Consider the following 15,215-nt stretch of genomic DNA (forward strand, 5'->3'; position numbering starts at 1 on the left):
GGGTGACTTGTTCTGAGTGCTTCTCCACTCCTAGCCCTGGAAGTCTGCTCTCCAAGATCAGATGCTCACCTTAGGTCCCTGGTCAGATTGTATAATTCAATCCCAAAATGTACTCAACTGGTCAAGGCACTACAGCCAAAGCAAGGTCTTTCTATCCACCCTTAAACATGTTTATGTTCAGTCGATGGCAAGTGGAAAAGTAAAATTGTTCTTGGTGGGGGTAATAGAAGATATGGCAGGAGAATCTTGAGGAATGATGGCTTTAACTGCTTGACTTTAAAACCAGAGGAATTATGCTGAGATTAGTCTGGCTTTCACAATTCTTGCAGGACACAGGTAGAGGAGCAGAGTTGGAGCAATTTTGGATCCAAGCTCTGTCTAACAAGTTAAAGACAGTATTGTCCCAGCTCTGCCCTATTACAGGGCAGGTTTCCTTAGCTTCTCAGTCCTGGTGACTTCCTATACTTCCCACATGTTCATCTCTGCAGGTTGTCCATAAACAATGTCCATTTGCTGAATAATCACCAAACATCTGTGGGGTCCTGGCTTTCTCAGTCTCCTAAACTCTGACTTTCCTGTTAATGCTTCTCTTGGCTTCTGATATTGGAGATCAAATTTTTTTGTTCAGTTCTGGTCTTCTCCTTATGAAAATGTGAAATCCTTCTATTTCATTGAATGGCCATTTCCCCCTTGAAGTATTATGCTTAATTTTGCTGAGTAGGTGATTCTTGGTTGTAGTACTTGCTCCTTTGCCTTCTGGAATATATTGTACCATGACCTCCGAGTCTTTATTATTGCAGCTGCTAAGTCCTGTATGATCCTGATTATGGTTCCCTGATATTTGAATTGTTTCTTTCTGGCCACTTGCAGTACTTTTCCCTTGACCGTGGAGGACCTTCATGCCTGGTGCTTGCTGAGGGGGTAGGGTGGGGTGGTGGCAGGAGCTGCTTGGGGCTATAGGGGTCTGGCAGCTAAACTGGTGGTAAACCAGGGTCCTGGTGCTGAGACTGGTGGGGTGTATCTACATTTCCCAGTCACTGGAGGTTGCCTATTTGCCTGGGGCTATGCTGAAGCATCTGATGATTCTCAGAGGTAGGATCATCCCTTTCCCCTGGTTATGCTGAGGCATGGTGGGGGGGGGGGGGGGAATTCTGGTGTTGGTGTTTGCCTGTTCCATTGTACTGGGGCTCAGGATCTACCACTGATTTGCTAAGGTGAGGTTTGCTGTTGGCTTGCTGGAATTTTTCTTGTCCTGTACTGCATTCCCCTTTCACTTGAGTGAGACAGATCTTTCCTGCTGATGTTCCAAGTTTCTTGGGTTCAAAGCTTGTTATACCTTATCTTTTTGCTGGTTCTGCTGTTCTAGGATTTGTTTTGGTACACCATTTTTATGGTTGTTTGGAGGTGATTTACTGCTTACTCCACCATCTTGACTCAGAAGTCCTAAGATTTTAATTTTAATTTTAATTTTAATAAGGAAGTAGAGCCCCCTCATTTTTACAGAGACCCAAGAACGACATGTCATTGCCCAAAGTCCTGCAGTTCTGAAATATAGAAGAGGTAGATCCTTTCATTACTTTCAAAGTACACATGATTACTAAAACAAGGCTAACAGCTTTGTCTATAAGATCAAGCTCAAGATACCTTAGTGAACAGGTGAGAATGATGCATAATTAGCATATCAATTGTTCAGAATCAAGGTATCTGCCATCAGTATCTCCACTCAACCATTAAATTATTAAATCCTGAGGAGATGAAAGAGAATGCTTTCCATTCCCTACAGGCTTAAAGAATCTGAAATTCTCTTTAATTCATTGCTAAATCTAGGAATGAGAAACTCCTAATGTCCTTTGTCCTAATCCAAAACATTTTTGGTCTTTTGTGTTCAGATCTTTATGCTGGAATGAACAAGATGAAGAGTGAGAATGGAGGAGTCCTTTGAGTGCATGACATATAAGAATGAATTCAAGGACTAGAAATATTTAACTTAGAGACATGGAAGAAAAAGGAAACACATGACAGCCCCCTTCAACCTGGAGGAGCTTCTTATAGAAAATGCATTAGACTTGTTCTGATTTGGTCCAGAGGGCAGGACCAAAGGCAGGGGGTGAAAGTTGTAAAGAGGCAAACTTGGGCTGACTAGCAGGACTAACTTCCAATTAATGGAAGCTGTCTTGGAGTGAAATGAGCTGCTTCAGCAAGTAGGAGGGTTTGCCCTTCACTGGAGGGATTCGAGCAAAAGTCAGATGCCCACTTGTTTCGAATATTTTGGAGAGGACTCTCCCTCAGATCTGAATTGGACTGGCATATACATTGGTAGTTGTTCACCTTCTGAGTCACATTTTCTTTGTGGGGGATGTATCAATAATTACTGTGATTAAACCCCGCCCCCCCCCCCCCACACACACACTATGGTATCTTCCTCTCCTTTAGATGCTTGTAAATTAGTTCCTCAACACCCTTACAATTATATGTCCTCCAGCATGGACCTATATTTGTTTGATCCAATAGAAATACCTTACTTTCTTTTTTCCTTTAGGGACATTTTTATTTCTTGTATTGGTGCTTCTGGGACTGGGGCATTAAGGTGCAAACAGTATGGTACCAATGCCCTTGATGAATAAAAAAGTTTGATGTAATAATTTTTCAAACCTTTTCTTCTCTTTGTAGTTCTTTTTCCGATTTCACCCCTGAATGCCCTTAGGATGATTTTACTTAGTTGGATATCTTTCCAAACTCTCTTTAGACTGCTTTTACCCTGCCATGATGTTTTATGCTTTATGAGAAAATACAGGATGTCAGTACAGTTTGAAGCTGTAATCGTTCAATTAGCTTTAAATTGTACTCAGACTTTTGGAACACCCTGTGCTACTTATGATCATTTGTCATTTTTCTTCATAAGATTTTAAGGATGTTTATTTTCCAAGTAGAATTGATTTTTGGCATCCATCCCTCTCCATTTAGCAAGTAAGCCAGATGTTTACACTTCCTAGCTTCCTTTGGTCTCCTTGTTGTAGCAATTAATTCACATTGTTATAACTTCTGTATGAAAATATGATAGTTATAATCAATATAATTCTGTTGGCCATTTCCCATCTTTGATTTTCAATGGCTTGTCTAAATAATTCAGAATTATTATAGTTTTTTTGAGATCAGGTGTCCTTATTCCTCCCAGGTTGGAAATGCAGCAGCCACCCATGAACTCACCCCCACTGCTGATGACCCACTCTATTTCAGAACTGAGCCAGTTTTCCCTTTCCTTAAGTAACATAGTGGTCCCAGGCTCCCAAGGGGTTCACTATGTTGGTGCTAGATTTAGTGCAGGATCCTGATTGGCTATAGTTTCACGGCACCTCAGAAATCCTGAACTTAAGTCATCTACCAGCCTCAGCCTTGCCCTGGAGTAGTGTGGCACCAGTCCAGGACCTAAACCCTAATTATTTACCATATTTTTCTCTATTCTATCCTTTCTTTATGAGTATTACAACTCTTATTGTTTTTAGGAAATCATCAAGTATTTTTACATTTATTCTAAGTTTCCCATAACGGCAAAAGCCCAGTCTCTGAAAACAAACATTTTACTATTGTCACTGTATGGCAGTGAGATCTGAATTGGTGCTATCATGGCAGAGCTAAAGATGAGCATCCCAGAGGAAAGGTTCATGATGAGTGTGAATACTCAACATCACAGTAAGTCTGAGAAAGAACAGGAATAAAGGGTGTCACCAAAGGGTGGTAGGAGAGAAGGTGAACCTTGATACCCTTATGACATTGAAAGAAAATGAGCAAGACCCCCAGAACAGTGGGTGGAGACCTTATAGGGGGCTTTGCAGAGGATGAGAACTGCACACAGTGGGCAGATATAGTTGAGTGATGATCTGCCTCATTGGAGAGGCTCTTAAATTGATGAGATCACAGAGAGTATTTTCTTTAGTTAGTCATGCCTAAAACATTTCTTAAGCATCCACCATGTTCAGAGAACCATTCTAGGTACTTTCATTACAAAAATTAGAGAGGCAATATGACAGACTGTAAAGAGTTTGCCGGACTTGGAATCAAGAGGACCTGGGTTTGAAGCCTATTTCAAATATTTGCTAGCTACATGACCCTAGGAAAGTCAGCTGACCTCTATGAGCTTTTATTTCCTCATCTATTGAGGAGAATAATTTTGAGAATTAAATGTGAGGAGATAGTGTTTTCTTTCTGAAAAGAAGAAGAAAGTAAAAAAGAGTATGCTTCAGTGTGTATTCAGAAAAAAATCAGTTCTTTCTCTGGAGATAAATAACTTTTTTTTGATCCATCATGAGTCCTTTGGAATTGCAATGGATCATTGTATTGCTGAGAAACACTGTCATTCTCAGTTCTTCCTCATACAATATTTCTGTTACTGTGTACAATGTTCCCCTGGTTCTACTCACTTCACTTTGAATCTGTTCGTGTAAGTCTTTCCAGGTTTTTCTGAAATCATCCAGCATGTCATTTCTCATAACACAATAGTGTTCCTTTACAATCATATACTACAACTTGTTCAGTCATTCCCCAAATGATGGACATCCCCTCAATTTCCAGTTCTTAGCCACCACAAAATAACTGTTATACACATTTTTATACAAATAACTTCTGCATCTCCCCTTTTATCTCTTTGAAACATAGACCCAGAAGTGGTGTTGCTGTATTAAAGGGTATGCACAGTTTTATAGACCTTTGTGCATAGTTCCAAATTGCTCCCCAGAGTGGTTAGATCAGTTCACAACTCCATCAACAGTACATTAGTGCCCCAGTTTTCCCATATCCCATCCAATATCTGTCATCTTTCCTAAGACAGTGTTTTCAAACCATGTTGAAAACCTTAAAATGTTCAAGAAATGTGAGTTATTAATGTTATTAATCATTATTGTTGTTCTTATATACAGCTATCACTCTTGAGGGGGTTATAGTCCAGGATCAGATGCTTCAAATTCTAGACCAGCAGTCATTTTCAATGCTTTGGAAGGTTCTGTATCTCTCCTCCTAAAATTATTTCTCTGGAATAAGGTTAATCAAGTTTGAGGATAGAAATAATCTGCAAATGGTATCAAAAGGCTAAGTTATCACCACTGAGCACCACAATGTTACCCAGCTACGTATGATGGTTTTTTCATTTTAAATCCAGTGACCAAGAAGAAATGATTGCTACAGATAAAAAGGGAAATTATCCTACCACAGCAGACAGAATTGGCTTCCATATCTGCTGTGAGATGAAAATTCCATTTCTCCTTTATAGATTTCTGTTACATCTATAACCTATAAGATTAAAGCTTTCAAATTGCACAAGACTTTTGAGTAGATTTGGTGTGTTTCAGAGAAAAGGGTTAAAGTTAATTTTAAAATATTTTTGAGAACTCGTGGATGTATGGAATATCTTGAAACAAGGAATGGCAGTGACTCTTCTAGAATAATGAGCAATGGAGCCAGAAGACTTGGATCCAAAGTCAAGCTCCCACTTGTTCCCTGTGTGACCTTGAGCAAGACTTTTCCTTTTCTAGGTCTCAATTTCTTTATCTGTAAAATTAGAGGATTGGACTAGATCATATTGAAAGTCCAACTCTAAAATCCTATAGTCCGGGTGGATGACCAGCAGTTGGATAGCAAAGCAAACTCCAATAAATACTTCAGCTTGGAGCTGGGCTATTCACTTTGGAGTAGAATAGACTTTGGATCTTCTCAACTGTCAGAACTGTCATGTGGAAGAAGAGTCACACTTCTTACTCTTCTTGAGGTCAGAGGGCAGGACATTCTAGGAGCAATGGGAAAAATGGGAAGAATGGGAAGAAACTATTAGAAATACAGATTAAGGCTGAATGTAAAGAAAAACTTCCCAAGAATTACAGTATTCCTCAAATGGAGTGGTAGTGGGTTCCCTCTCATTTGATATCTTCAAACAGAGGCTGGATGGCCACTTGTCAGGCTTGTTATAAAAGGGATTCCTGTGAGGTTTGGGGTCAGACTAGGAGCTTTCAAAGCCCCTTCCAATTCTAAAAGTTCAGTTCTGTGATATTGCCATACAACTATAATCTCATTAATGTGGTCATTCTTTCATCAGTGGAGATTGCACTCTATCCTTTCCTTCAGATTCTGTGTGATTCTTGTCCACATTCTTCCACAGACCTTTAAAGTTTTGTTCATCATGCTGGGAAGCTTCCACTGGAACTTTTTGGGGAGAATCTGGCTTATGGGCAGAGAAGATATAAGAACCATTGTATTTGTAGCTTGGAACCTCAGTGTCAAGTCATCCTTGCTGGTGGTCTCGTTGATATTGTGCCCTAACCATACTAACCAGGTCCTTGACTCATTCCATGTGACTAAGCCCACCATTCAAGTGGTAGCCTTAGAGTTGGAAGGGACTTTAGAGTCCATCTAGGCGAGGATCAGAGATATAGTAGAAAGTTGGCAGAGTCAGGATTTCAATCCAGACCATCTGGTCCCAAATCTATGATTCCCTCTACTGCACCATGGTACCTAGACTTGCCATTACTGTATTCAACCTGAAATTTCCCCCAATCAGCCAACCCTCTCTAAGGGGTTCTGTCTAAGCTACTCCAACAGAATATAAGTTTATTGAAGGAGGGGCTTTGTTGTTTTTGTCTTTGTGCCTGGCATATAGTAGCTACTTATTGATTGATTAAAGTCCTAGCCTCTTGGGAAAAGGAAAGACAGAAATAGGAGGATAAGCAGGGGCAGGGGAATGGAGGTAGGAGAGACAAGGGGTTATGGTAAAGGGAGATTTACTGTCAAAGAGAGAGATTGGGTGAGAACTGGAGGGAGAGAGGGGCTCAGCAGGTCTATTTGGTTTACACCATCATTATTTGGATCTTGTATAATTTGTTTCATTCTCTCAGCCTCATTTCCCTAATCTTTAAAATATGGGTGTTGGGCTAAGTGACCTCTAAGGTCATTTGCAGCTCTGACCTTCTCAGAGTCCACATTTTTCCTCTTAGGAGAAACTACTTTTCTAGTCTTCCTCTGATGACTAGATGTTTTCAGTTTCTACACCCCTCACCCCAATGGTATTCCATTAGCATAACTCATTCCCTCCTGCTGAAGGAAATGTTTTCTTTCTGTGTGTTCTGACAGCTGAGATACAGTCTGACCTTGGATTAAGATCTATTTCCATGCAATTATCATTCTTCACTAGCCTTGATACTTCTGTTGATCTATGATATAAAACTCAGTGAGAAAAAACAAGCCAGGCAGAAATATCAGATGTCTTAGAAAACAGGAACTATGGGCCATGGTGGCAGAGAGTGTATTGCATACACAACACACCCTGATGGGACAGTTTGGACCTTTGAGATTGGGGTGGAAGATAAATCTTTGACCAAGGGAAGGCATGATGGTTTGGGGCACTTGGATAATAAGATTCTCAAGGTGGCTGCTACAGCATAAGTGGGCCATGAGAAGACCACAAGATATATGGCAAGGAAGCTTTGAGTACCTTAGGAAAAGTAGAAAGTTCTCCCTGATTTTGACCCCTTGAGACAAAGTCCCATTCACTATATGCTAGTTATAGCTCTCACCCCAAGTACAGACTCTAATGATCCATGTTACCTATATTGATCTTTAAGCTTTTGACTATGAAGACTATACATAATCCTTATCTTTTCCACTTCTTCATACACTCAGCAAGCCAATGACAGTGACTGACTTGCCATCCTCCTCACACAACACCCCATCTCTGGCCTCCAAGCATTTGCAATGGCTATTCCCCATGTCTGGAGTGCTCTCTCTCCCCATCTCTGCTTTGTGGCTTCCTTCAAATCTCTGCTAAAATACTGTCTGTCTGTCTACATTCTTCAAGAAGCCTCTCTTGGTCCTTCTTAATTTTAGTGCCTTCTTTCTATTGATTATTTTTAATTTATCTTACCTCTTGTTTGTTGTTCCCCCAATAGACTCCTTGAGAGTAGGAATCATCTTTTACTGTTCTTCATAGCTCTAGTGCTTAACACAGTGTCTGGCACATAGTAGACATTCCATAAATGTTAGTCAGCTAACTGATTTTTTAAAAAAACACCTTACATTTAAATAATGCTTTCTGTATTTTAACTCTACCTTGAAGGAGATGGGTAAAGAGCATAAAGATATTGGTTTGACAAAAATTCCATGTCCAGATGGGTTTTCCCACTTTAACAGTAATTTTGATCTTAAATAACCATATTAAATACTGGAAAAAGAGGAGATTTATAGAACCAGAAAATCTTAGAGAGAAAAGAGACTGAAGTCATTAGTCAAATAGTTTAAGCTGTACCTAAATAAGGCAGTGTGGTGTGGTGGAAAAAACCCTGTCCTGAAAGCCAGAGGATGAGAATTTAAACCTTATCCCTGCCACTTGTGTGACCTTAGTCAAATCACTTCTTTTTCCTTGACTTCTTTCCCTGTAAAATGGTGGCATTGGACTCCATGACTTCTGAAGTCCCTCCTAACTCTAGGGATCATTCTAGCTCTAACTATGTGGTGACTAAGCAATCTTTGTCTTCCCTATTATTTTTCTATTTCTTTACTCTTTCCAGAAATTATTAGAGTACTATAATCTCTTCCTCTCCATTCTTTACTCCTATTATGCCTTCCTACTTGTTCCTGGCTGACCCAGGGGTGCTCGCTAACCAGTTGGAACTGGAACTCATTTCTCCTTCTTCCTGATTAGAGGTGTTAGAATAGAATTATAAGGGAATATTGAGCTTCATATAACAGAGCTCTGAAAAGTGTTGCAAGAGCTCACATCTTTAGAGGCACTGACAGAAATGTGACCTTTTTGCTCTCTCTAGTTCTCTCTCTCTCTCTCTCTCTCTCTCTCTCTCTCTCTCTCTCTCAGGGAAAATTTAGGGCCATGGAATGCACATTTAAGTGCATGTGATGGGTTTATGGCTACTGCACTCAGAGACCTTGGCATTCTAGCCTCACAAGAAAAAAAAAGTCTGGTATATTACATAATATTATATATTATACCTCGAGAGACCTCAAGTGTTCTGCAACTGGTATATGACTTCTCCTATGGGTAAAGAAAGGGTCTGGGTCTTGGGAGCATGGACTTCTGGGAATTGTAGTTCCAAAAGATAGTATGAGTGTCTCTCCTGATTAGAAGAGGAAGGATTATGAGATTCCAGATTCTGAGCTGGAGCAGGTGAGTGGGAGATTGGTTTGGTTTGAAGGAGGTGAGCATTGGCAGCAGCAAGTAAACCAAAATGTCAACCAGAGAGAAAAGAGCCTCTCTATGGAATATAACTTCGGAAACTAGAATCTGGGAGTTGCAGGCTTGGTTTTAGCCACCCCAACCTCTGTTTATTTGAAAAGATTCTGAGAGGTGTGACTAGAATGAACAGAAACCATTAACTATTGTCTCTCTCCAAGATCAATGAAAAGACAACAAAGGCTTAGCACTGTATCTGTAGTTGTCAGGTATTTCCTACATAATTTCCCTATTTCTTAAGCTGGTCCTAATTTTTATTGTTTTCACATAAAACTCTAATGACTTATAACCTCAAGGTGATTCATGTCTGTTATTAGTTTCATACAAGGAATATTGCAATGAAACAAGGGGGTGACTCAACAAATAACTTGTATTACACAGAACTAAATAGGATAGAACTTTGAACTTTGGTCTCAAAAGTGAATTTGGTGGGTTTTTTTTTTTTAACACTTCTCCCACCCTTATCAACCCCTGCCCAGATGAAGGCTCTACTAAATGAGAGAGAAGTTCATGGTATTGATTTCATAAATTTACTTCCGAGTAGAGGAAATAGCTAAGGACTTGTGGCAATTTGTCTAAGAGTACTGAGTCATAAGTACGTAAATTTAGTTGCTGTGACAGATTCTCAAAGGTAGACTGCTCTTCTCATAGAAAAATAGTTTTCAGGCAGAATTCACTCCTTCTCCCTTCTCCCACTCCTATTATTCTTTTTTTATAGGCAATTCAAAGGCTCTCTGCTAACGAGTAAGGAACTGAGTGGAGACATTGCCTAAGATAGAATCTTGGCCCAGGTCAGCTAAGGGAAGAATCTGACCAACCAAATGTTGGGGGTGGGAGTGTGTGTTAAGAGACAGTGCATACCTCTTCTTTTTGCTCTCACTTTCTACTTAAACCTCCAAACCTTGCCATAAAGTGACATCTAGTTGTTACAGCTATTTGGTAATAGAATAAGTTTTTTTTTCTTTTTGTTCTTCAAGGAAGAACTTTTTCAACCAAAAATCACCACCATTGATAGTTTATATGAGTCATAAAAAGTAATTCTAAACATTTTTTAAAACCAACCTGAAAATTTGTGTTTTCTCTAATAACTTTTCATCCCAGCTATGGCTGTTCTCCCAACCATGTACTTTTTGCACTCCCTATCCTCACAAATGCACCCCAAATTCACATTCCAGAGGCATATTCTGATGTCTCTGATGCAGACTGTGGTTTGTACACACTCCCTTCAGATTATATGAGTTGGCAAAGGCCATGTCTGGCATTCGTTCCAATTCTTGTACTCTATCTACGGCTTTCTCAAGGTTTCTTTTTCACTATTCATAGTATCAACCAATTACAGAATGTAAAGGATGAAAGGGTCTATGGAGACCATTGAGTTCTTCCTTTACCTAAGCAGGACTCTGCCCCTATAACATGTCAGCAAATCATTATTAAAGCTCTGCTTGAAGAATTTCTAGTGAAGGAGGTGTCATCATCTTCTGAGGCAAGCTGTTTGTCCCTATCTCAAACCTAAGCAAGCCTCTCCAAAACTTCTACTCATGGCTCCTAGTTATTCCCTTTGTGGCAAAGCAGATCACATCTATATCCTCTTCCACTTCATACAATTGTAGTCAACTGTCATGCCTTTTCTGCCCCTCCCTCCACCCCCATCTTCTCTCCTTTAGAGCAGATAGTCCAAATTCCTTCTTCCAGTTCTCATATGGTATACCCTCAAGACAGTTAAATATCCTGGTCACCCTTCTCTGAATGTTCTCCTGAGTTATCAATATTTTCCCTAAAACATGGTGCGTAGTATGCATTCAGTGCCTTTCTGGGAAAATAAGAAGTCCAAGAAATCTTCCTGCCTGGGTTCCCACCCCAACCCCCAACCTTGTTTGTCCCTGTCTTATGGCACTGATCCCATTGCCTCAGTACCTTGTGTACTATTATTTGTGTAACACCTCCACCAGCTCAGGTTAGGCAGTGCCCTAAAAACAGACTTGTTGTTATGCTTCATTCCTTCCCTCCCTCCTTCCTTCTTTTCTTCCTTCCTTCCTTTGTTTCCTTTCCTCATGTGTAAAATGAGAAGGTTTGAATTATATGGTCTCTAAAGTCCTTTTCACCTCTAAATCCATGATCCAGTGAAGCTATGAGAAGGTTATATGAGATGAGCTATAAGGATATTCCAGAGCTATGGTCTTTGAAAATGCACAATGTTAGAAATTATTCTATTTATAGCAAAATTTTTCTTTCTTCAGCCCTGATCACCACTTTCAATATCAGAACTAAACCATAATTAGTCTGGGTTGTTCAGCTTATTCATGCCCACTTTAATTTTTTGGAACATCTTTTTTTTATTCCTTAGTCATCTCGCTATTTTTCTTCCTGGAAAAATTGGAAATTTTCTCCCTTTTGGATTTCATAAGTTTTGCTGCCATCACCATGATAGCTTTAAAAAATGAAGCCACCTTTCACTTCTCCTCCAATATATTCAATTCCAGCAAATGAAAAGCCAGCCTGATTCCTAATTCCCTTTGTATATTAATTCAAAAGCCTAGTCAATTGCATATTGTAACTTGGGTTGGGGGGAGGTATATGAGGGTTCTATTTATGTGCTTATCTTGACTTTAAATTAATCATGCCAGTTCTTTTCCAGAGCCCTGGGGTTGCTATAGAAACTGGCATGGCCTCCAGCTGAGATTTCTCTGGGACTTAATTGCATTCTGAGGTTTCATAAACTGTCTATTAACCTCTGCCTGCCGGGCAGCATGTGCATGGGCAAAATGGGCTGGATGTAAGGTGTAATGTGGCATGAGTGTTTGGTTAGTCCCCATGCACTGCATTCTTCTACTCAGTTATGGGCATTTATCAATAACTGTGTGGGCACTTCAGTTGGGGAATGGGGAGGGGGGAAGATAATTTAATTAGAAAATGCTAGATTGAAGAAGAGTATTCTTAAGTGAAGGGATGGGAGGGAGAAGAGGCCAGTTAATTCATTCATTAGTTAGTTAACTCTATTCTCTCTTCTGTTAAATGTGACTCTCAAAAAATATTGTCCCCAATCTATAAACAAAATCTATATCTTCCAGAAATATCCCTGAAAATACCCAGAAGGTGGAAAAACCCTCAGCTATACTGGGTGGGGACGTCAAACAATCAGAGCATTAACTAGCTGTGGTTATAGCCCCACAGGCAAATTCATTTGGCAATGCAAGAGGTTGAATGACTCATGTCATTCAGAAAACCACATTCCCCAGCTCCATTTCTCAACTCTTTCTTGTGGTATGGGGCATGGACTTGAGAGAAGGCTGAAATTCTTCTAGCTCGCATTTTTCCATTCAGTGGTTTAGCACTGGCAAGGCTCTCCAATATTTCTTGACATGGCTAGTTCATTACTAGTGGAGTGGTGGGGTTAGTCACTCAGTTAGCATTTATTAAATACCTTCTACATGCCAAATAACTTGCCAAAAGTTGGGGATACAAAAAATGGCAGTTCACAAACTGATGGAAATGGAATGAAGGCAAGGGTAGGCCACTCTACCTCCTCTTCTTGAACCTGGCAGTCGTGCTGGGAGAGAGGTCAGCTGGGTTCCATGAGTGTCAGGGGGAAAGAAACAGGGTGGAATCCCAGGAAAGAGACTCATTGGAATAAGTTCTTGGTAAGGGTGAATGGATTGGGGGGGGAGGGTGAGAAGTACCTTGTATTTCTGGAGAACAGCAAAAAGAGGCAAAGGAGATCAAAATTTCTGGTAAGATAGTATGCCCTCATGGATGTTGATAACTTGGAACAAAGCTGTGTTGAACCCATGCTACTTATAGCTCTGTTGGTCATCAAGTTTAAAGGTGTCTCCTAATTATTTTTTGGAGGATGCAGTATTTGCATTCTTTTTGCTTTTTTATCAAATTTATTAATTTATTTGTTTTTAGTTTTCAATGATCATTTTTGTAAGTTCCAAATTTTCTCCTCCTTCCCTCCCCAAGACAGTATGCAATCTTATATGGGATCTACACACACATTCTTATTAGACACATTTTCACATTTGTCATGTTACATAGAAGAATTAAAATGAATGGGAGAAACCATGAGAAAAACCAAACCAAAACAAAACATAAAAAAGAAAACAGTCTGCTTCATTCTGTGTTCTAACTCCATAGTTCTTTCTCTTGGTGGGATGGCATTTTGCATTGAGTCTTTTGGAAATGTTTTAGGTCTTTGCATTGCTGTGCAGGGCTAAGTCTATTAGAAACAATCTCTGCACACTGTGGCTTTTACTGTGTATGATGTTCTCCTCGTTCTGCTCATTTCACTCAGCATCAGTTTATATAAGTATTTACAGGTTTTTCTGAAGTCTGACTGTCCATCATTTCTTATAGCACAATAGTATTCCATTACATTGGTATACCACAACTTGTTCAGCCATTCCCCAACTGATTTCCATTCCTCAATTTCCAGTTCTTGGCCACCACAAAAGGAGCTGCTATAAATATTTTTGTACATTTGGGTCCTTTTCCCATTTTTATGATCTCTTTGGGATACAGTCCTAGAAGCGATATTGTTGGGTCAAAGGTTATGCACATTTTTATGTATGTCTTCTAATTCTATAAGGTTGCTGCTCCTTCCTCATCCAACTTTGTTTGAAAGGCCCCTGGGGGTGGTGTCTTCTATTTCTGTTGGGAGGCTGCTCTACCAACTAATGGGTTTTGTCAAGATAACTTCATATGATAGTTAAGAAAGAGCTGATGATATTGAGACTTTCTCTAGTCAAGCATTTCTAAGGAGGCCTTTTTAAAGTAGTGACATGTCATGGGGAAAGGAATAGACATGACCAGTGCTGAATCAAAAGAGTAAGTTCAGGGTGATTTATAGGATTAACTTTGGTAGAGGAAAGACAAAAAGAGTAGAGAAGGAAAGGGAAAGGAGAGGAAGAGAATAAAAGAAGAGAGGAGAGGAGAAAAGAAGGGAGGAGGGAAGTGAAGAGAAGGAAAGAGAGAAGAGAAAAAGAGAGGAGAGAGGAGGGAAGGTGAGTGAAGAAAAGAGAGGAGAGGACAGAAGAAGAGAAGGTAGGAGAAGAGAGAGGAGAAGAAAGAAAAGGAGGAGATAAGAAGAGGGAAAGTAAGAGAAGGGAGAAAAAAGAGAGGAGAGAAGGGAAAGAAGAGAAGAGAGAAAAGAAAACTAAGAAAATGAAAGAAAAGAAAAAAAGAGAAGCAACACAGGACAGAAATGTGCAGGGCTCGGTCACTCAGTTAGTCAATAGCAAATGTGAAGAGGATTTTACATTGTCCTTAGTAACACAGAAAGCCCTAAGAGCATTTTGGATTGTCCTCCTAAAAGATAAATGGGTTACAAAAAAATGTGAAGGATTTGTGATTTATACTCTTGGTGTGGAAACTCTCTCCATCAATGCAAATTGCAAACTGTCTGTGACAATCTGTGCTTCCTACGAGACATGTAGACAATGGACGTGACAACCAGAAATTCAGGCCTCCCTGGATCCTAGTCCAGTTGTATAGATATTATTAAACTACATCCCCTGTAGGGTACACACAATATATCCCCTAATTCATCCAGTTAAAGCATCATGATGTCCTTGGTTAGGCACATAGCTCACAGTATAAATTCCAGCCTGTAAGATTGGAAAGTAGAATCTACAAAGTAGAATCTTTTGCTACTTTTGTTTTACTTAAAGTACCTTTGAATAATGTGGTTAAGGAGGATCTTTCCCATCCACTGTCTGGCCTGGGAAGATTTGTAGAAAGGTTCATGCCTTTTGTTAATGAGGCACTGGTTCTCAAGGGATGTGAAGCCCTCTGGCTCTAAAAAGTATGTAAAGACTCTGAGATGCAGCTTTATTTTGGGGCTTACTAATTAGAAGTGTTTGTTTGTCCAGACGAGGACTCTGTGAAGCTGCTAAAGAGCCCCTTGGCTTTGAAAATTCAGATGCTGGTACTTCCCTCTCTGATAACATGGGTAAGACAGTTGGACCTGTCTCTTGATTTGTGATGTATGTATTGA

Source organism: Notamacropus eugenii, chromosome 1, assembly GCF_028372415.1.
Source record: "Notamacropus eugenii isolate mMacEug1 chromosome 1, mMacEug1.pri_v2, whole genome shotgun sequence".
NCBI classification, from domain to species: Eukaryota; Metazoa; Chordata; class Mammalia; order Diprotodontia; family Macropodidae; genus Notamacropus; species Notamacropus eugenii.